Source organism: Bactrocera latifrons, unplaced genomic scaffold (genome assembly GCF_001853355.1).
Source record: "Bactrocera latifrons isolate USDA-ARS-PBARC rearing strain unplaced genomic scaffold, ASM185335v1 scaffold_189, whole genome shotgun sequence".
Lineage (NCBI taxonomy): Eukaryota > Metazoa > Arthropoda > Insecta > Diptera > Tephritidae > Bactrocera > Bactrocera latifrons.
Window position 1 is genome coordinate 21,023 of NW_017535396.1, and position 6,445 is coordinate 27,467.

The following is a 6,445-nucleotide window of genomic DNA, read 5'->3' on the forward strand; positions in this document are numbered from 1 at the left end:
ATGACTCACTGATGACCACCGTGAAGCTATAATTAGCGGGGTATTGTAAGTTCAAATTAAGTGTGGAAATATTGTGGAAGTGTGGAAGTAATTACGTTCACCCTAAAATCAGACAATTAAAAATTTGTAAAGCGAAAAAATATTTTTTTTTTTTGACACTATTGACAGTTGATAAGCACCTTTGATAGCTTTGCAGAGAGAAGAAATCGTGAGAGAATAAGGAATTTCCATAGTTTTAAAAACCGCTTACACAACAGCATACCAAAGAGACAATTACACGGGAAAATAAAGTGTGAATATGTAAGGAGCAGCTGATATCTGACGGCTTTCAAAAGCAAGTGCTTTATCTATTTCTTCGAATTTGGATGGAAATTTTATAATTGTAAATAATTATAAAAAATTATAGAATCTGAGCCGTTTTAGCCATATCCGTCTGCATGTATGTCAGTCTGTCTGTATATAAGCGAACTTGTCCCCCAGTTTTTGAGACATCGATCTGAAATTTTTCATAGGGAGTCCAAAATGTTACTCATCCTTCGGAAGATACAACCTTTTGTTCAGATCAGATCACAATTCTATATAGCTGTCATACAAACTGTCACCTAAAAGTTAAAGAAAAAGCAAAAATATATTTGCTAACATCATGCACTGGTTCGAAAAATTGAGGAAACTCAATTGTAATTATGCAAAAACTGTGCTTATTTACCGGTCGTACATTGCGGACACGTTTATATTTCTTGCACACAAATCGGCGAGCCCGTTCCATGAAGCAGTGACGAATTTCAAAGTCTTGCGCTTATTTTCATACTGTTGGCGCACGGCGAAGCGGCAGGAAAACTTTTTGGCATTACTTACTTCATACATATATAAATATATGGATATTGCAAAGATACTAGTGGTTCGGCGAGCAATGTAGCAGCTATAATGAAATTTTATTGTACATTTCCGGTAGAGCTGCGCGTTGAGACGCTTGTAATGGCGTCAACCGCCAGCGACAGCCCAGAATTTTGATTGAAAATGCTAACAGCTGTGTGGTGAATTACATAAAGAAGGCAAAAAGGCAAGAAGAAAGAAAGAAAGAAAAGCGGAAAAGAAATTTATATTCCAAATTGTGATAACAGCGGCTGGAGTGGAGGTGATACATATAAAGGTGGAGATAGGATTGGGTGTTGCGCACTTTCAGTTGAATAACTCTGTTAGTTTTGTTTTTGTTGTAGTAATCGTTACATAAAAGTAATTACGACCGGCATAACAACGGTGGTTGTCACTTGCAAAACTTAAATGTGGTTTCGCCATAASAGTAATTATTTGCTTTCTTCGTAGTCGCCTTCATCCCCGTTTACTCCTTCGAAATGCATACATACATACACTTTTATATTTATTGATTGACATCACTATCATAGCGTGAGTAGGTRTGACTGCCTTAGGCATGTTGCTTTAGTATTAGTTAGTAATTGTTATGTCACTCATCATAGGTCAGTGTGTGCACTATCATGACTGGAATAATAGAAATGTTCTGTAGCCTTCAGCAAGAATTTGGAGGTATRGTATAGGGCTTCTAATAAAGGGTGATCCATTTCGAGGATCCCTACTTTTTTTTGTTTTTAAAGAAAATACATAGAAACTTCAAATTTAGTGGAAATGTTTATTATCATTCGAAAGAACATTTTTTGTCATTTATTTATTGAAAGTTATCTCTTTCAAATGTTGGACGCGGCTACGTTGCAGATGGTTCATCCGTTGAGTCCAATTTTCGATGACTCGTTGTAGCATTTCGCCTGATAACTGGCGAATGACACGCGTGATGTTTTGTTGCAAGRCTTGAATCGAAGCGGGATTGTCCCAACCGGCCAACGTAAAATTTTCTGCTCACCGAAATGTTGATGCGATGTGAGGGAAGTGACGCAGTCTTCATGCTGTCTCTTATACACATCTAGATGTGTATAAGAGACAGGTTGTTGCGAACGACGCCGAATCGGCTCTCCACGGTCATCGTATACACTCTCAGCTCGGCTGCTATATTTTCTTCATTTCATGCTTTTTCTATTCGGTGGAATATTATCCAATAATGAATGCTGAGTCTCAAGATGGGTGATGGAGTGGCGAGTAGTGTGCTGAGTWGACCGATTATGTTGATTATAAGTTGAGCGATAAGCGCTAAACAAATGCTTTACAGAACGCGAACTTTCGTCATAAATTGAAGAATTTGTAAAAGTTRTTCAGGCGTAAGTCTTTCTATGAAATGCCAAAAAAACAGTACTGAACAAAAATAACTTGACACGACTCAGGCGTGATCTGTCAAAAAAAGGTGATTGAAAGAAGTACCTGTAATTGGATAACATATTATACAATATAGAAACAGGAAGAAAGTTTGTCTAAATACCTAGTAAAGCTGTGAGCACAGGTGCTGCGGAACTTTAGTCTTTGCTTGATATGTGAGTTTTGAAACACATTGAAAGGCTCTTAATCCTCTCAAATTTCCTGACCACCAACACAGCCCTCTTATATTGTTCAACATAATTTTATCTCAGTGAGAAATATCTTTTGGGTTCATGGCGCCGGTTCAGAGAACTTTTAGGAAAACAGTAGGTCAGAGTGCAGCCCCTGCGGGCTCAATTAGCGGAAGCAGTAAGACTGAGAAGCTCACTTGAAGCAACCATGCTCTATTAGCGATCAGTGGAGTTTAACTTGTTGAAAATTTAATAGATCTAATCTCTGTTCTGAATAAACTAAAATGTAATCATTATCTCTGTCACTATCAGCGCCCCTGATCTATAGTATGAATTTGTATCTTTTTCTCCCGTTTTCTTTCCTCCAGATACTCAACACAGAGCATCATATTATCCACTCAATACAAAGTCTTACATACCCTCGTAAGAACGGTGTTCAAATTAATATTTGTAATACTTATATAAATACTCACATAAATACCTTCTAATCTGCTCAATTTCCATTAAATTGCATAAATCTAATTCTTATATGCGGACTTATTTAAGCCTTCGTTGACATTATCACAAGTACCACTTATGCAATACTCGCATTATTTACAATCGAATTGCGAAAGRAGTGAGGGAATGAAGGAGCAAAGCTTAGCTGTCATTATTTCAAGTGGCAATTTTGAAAATGGTAATTGTAGCAGAAAAAGCCGATTAAGATTTTATACCACTTAAGCTTTAACGTCATTACGAAAGTGGCTTGAACCACAGACGAAAGCGCTTGTGCAGTAAGAAATGCAGAAATAGCCAAGTAGCTTGAAGAGCAAAAAGTTACAGATAGAAGGAGAGCGTGGTCAAATTGAAAATCTTTGAAAAWTAAAAGAAACAAAAAATGCAGAGTTTTTGTGTATGTGAGAGGAAAGTATATGTTAGAGATGTATTCGATCTAGTGTACATAAGTAAGAATCTATTGGAAGATTGCTGTCTAAAAAGGTTTTACAGTTAGAGAGTTGTTCATTTCATTTTTATTTTATAAGCTTCATAGTTTAGGTAGGCATACAAGTTTGCAGGTGAGGCCTCTGTCGTGGAACTGTTTTTTATTRAAACTAAGTGAAATATCAACAAAAATTCATCACAATGAATCAGACTCAAGTCAAAAAAAAAAAAAAAAAATTGCTTTTCTTACACATTACAAACGGCATAAAGAATCCTTCAAAGAAAGAGTTCATCTTTGAAATTTATGCTGTGAATTAATTCGCTCAACTATAAGGTCAATGTGCTATCTGTGACACGAGTAAAACAAAACTTACCAACTGCTTTGTTCTTAAATAAACACTGAGATTCCATGACAACTTCCGGTCAAGAATAAGCCTCAGCCACTAAATGCAGGTAACATGAGAAATTTGCTGATAGCTAGTTGATCAGTGGACAGACACTCGAATGTGGCGATAATCCTCAYGTAAACACAACTAACCAGTCTTAAACACATTGTTGCATATGCTACATCGTAGCCGTGATGCGCCATTGCCCACGTGCATATGTACAGCTGCGAGCAGTGAAATAGTAGTGGGTGTTAGAGTTTTACATACCTGTGAGTTATGCAAAATTCTAAACAATTTTAACATCAATTGAAATGGAAAAGTTTATCATATTTYCCTGGTTACGTTTATTAATAAAAATATTTTAACTTGAATGGGTGTAAAATATATTTATTCACAAAGTTGTGTTTATATATGAAATTTGATGGGAGGAGTAAAATAGTAGTAAAGTAATAAATTTTTTTTTTAAACTGAAGGATTTTTGGAAGTTCCGTCTATACGAGATATTAGTATTTGGTAACATGGCCATGATTTTTAATAACAGCAATACAATCTTCATAGAATCTACGAGACTCTGGCATCTTTTTCGTGGTTTGTTCTGCCATGCTTGCTATACTACGGTCCACAACTCATTGTTGTTTTTGGGTTTGTCATTCCATACGGCTTTCTTAACGTCTGCCCAAAGGTTTTCAACAAGGTTTAGATCAGGGGGGTTTCAAGGTTTAGGTCAGGGGATTGAGCTGGTCAATCTATGACCTCAATTCCATTGACCCGAAACAACTCCTTTGCTACTCTACTGGTATGTTTCGGCTCATTATCATGTCCTCTTCAGCAAGTGGCATYATAATATTCTGCAATATATTCACGTATGCGTATCGGTCCATTATGTCAGTAATTTTGTAAATTGGGCCTACGCCTCTATAAAAGCCCCAAACCATGATACTCGAACTGCCATGCTTCAAAGTTTTTGTGATAAACCTGGGGTCGTACTCTGTATTAGGGGGGCGTCTTACATACTGACGGGACCCTTTACCGCCGTATAAAACCACTTTCGACTCGTCAGTCCACAATATTTGCGCTACTTCTCAATCGGCCAAGGTAAGTGTTCTTTGGCGAATGTCAGACGTCGAGCTACATGTTTTTTTTTTTAGTAGCGGTACTTTTCGAGGACTGCGGGCATATAAATTATGTTCACGTAAAAGTCTTCTTCCTGTATGAACACCACAGGGCAAGTTCAGTTCGTTCCGAACCTCCACAGCCGACATTGTAGGCCGAGTCTTAACACATCTTACAACTTTCGGTACAGAATTCTCAGAAAGAATCCGCCTAGCGCCCCTGTTTTTATAAATAATTGCGTTGCGAATCATTGTGGCTAAACACCCTACCAGACTTTCTACTTCTTTGTATGTTTTACCACTGTTTACGAGAGATTGAATCCATTTTCGTTTCCCTTCACTGCAGTGCTTCCCGCGGCCCACTAAAATATGCACAGTCATAGTTTTTAGCTTTTTTCATTGGATAATAAATAAAATAACAAGAAATTTACTTTTTGATTGATAAAATTAAATATTTTTTAGTAAAAATAATCYGTGTCCAATCAGCTCACCGTTCACTACTAATTTAATGCTCGCTCATAAAGACAGATATCACAATATAATTAGCTGTAAAAAAGTAACGGTAAGTGTTTCGCGCTTATTGTTGTGTATAACAGGACCGTTACACTACAGARAATATAACTAGRATAATAATCAACTTCAATACCATAAAAGAAACAAAATTTAAAGCGAAACTATTTTTGTCAATAGCCACTACTATTTCAATGCTCGCAACTGTACATAAAAACAGATATGTATCCGCGAACATGGATATGAATATGGTGCATGCATATGTATGCGTAAGAGCAAGTGTTCGCACTTCCGTTATTTGCCGTTAGTTAGCGTTCTAGCGCATTCTGACTTTGTTGCAACGAGTTGTTAACTCTGACACTCATGAATGTCAAAATGTTGAACAATGTAACAATGGCAAAAAGCAAGCCATACTCTTCTGCGTGGATGAATGTATACACATATACGGAAACGAGAGTGTCTGCTTATCTGGGCACAAACAAACCAACAAGATAGTTGTCTACGATAAGAAAAGCATAATTGACAGGAGGATAGGTTGCGCAGAAAAAAGCGCATGAAAACAACGCAAAGTGGTGAGTATGCGGACGTGCGTTCGTTCATACATACTTGTAYATATGGACGTATACAAGAGTAAAGGAGTAACGAATAATGTGGCGGAGAAATGTCTGCGCACAAAAAAGGGCGAGAAACATGTAATTGCGCCCGTCGGACAACTGCCACTTGCAGCACACATACATTCAAATGAAGAATAGATGCTTAGCACTTGCACAGTRTGTCGTAGTGGTAATGTGCTGGTTGGCCACGAAGTTTATAAGACCCAGAAGGAAACGTGGGAGACCTTATAATATAATATATAAATTGTGACAAAAATGTACCCAGAAATTGTAGCTTAAATTCCGCTACTTGCGATTTTACAATGGATAAAAACATCGAAGAAAGAATTTGTTTCAAATTTRGTATTCATAATCAAATTTCTTGTGGGGAATCGTTGCGAATGTTGTAAAAGGCTTACGGTGATTCAGTTTTATTAAAAACATAGGCCTGATAGGAATGATACAAAGCATTC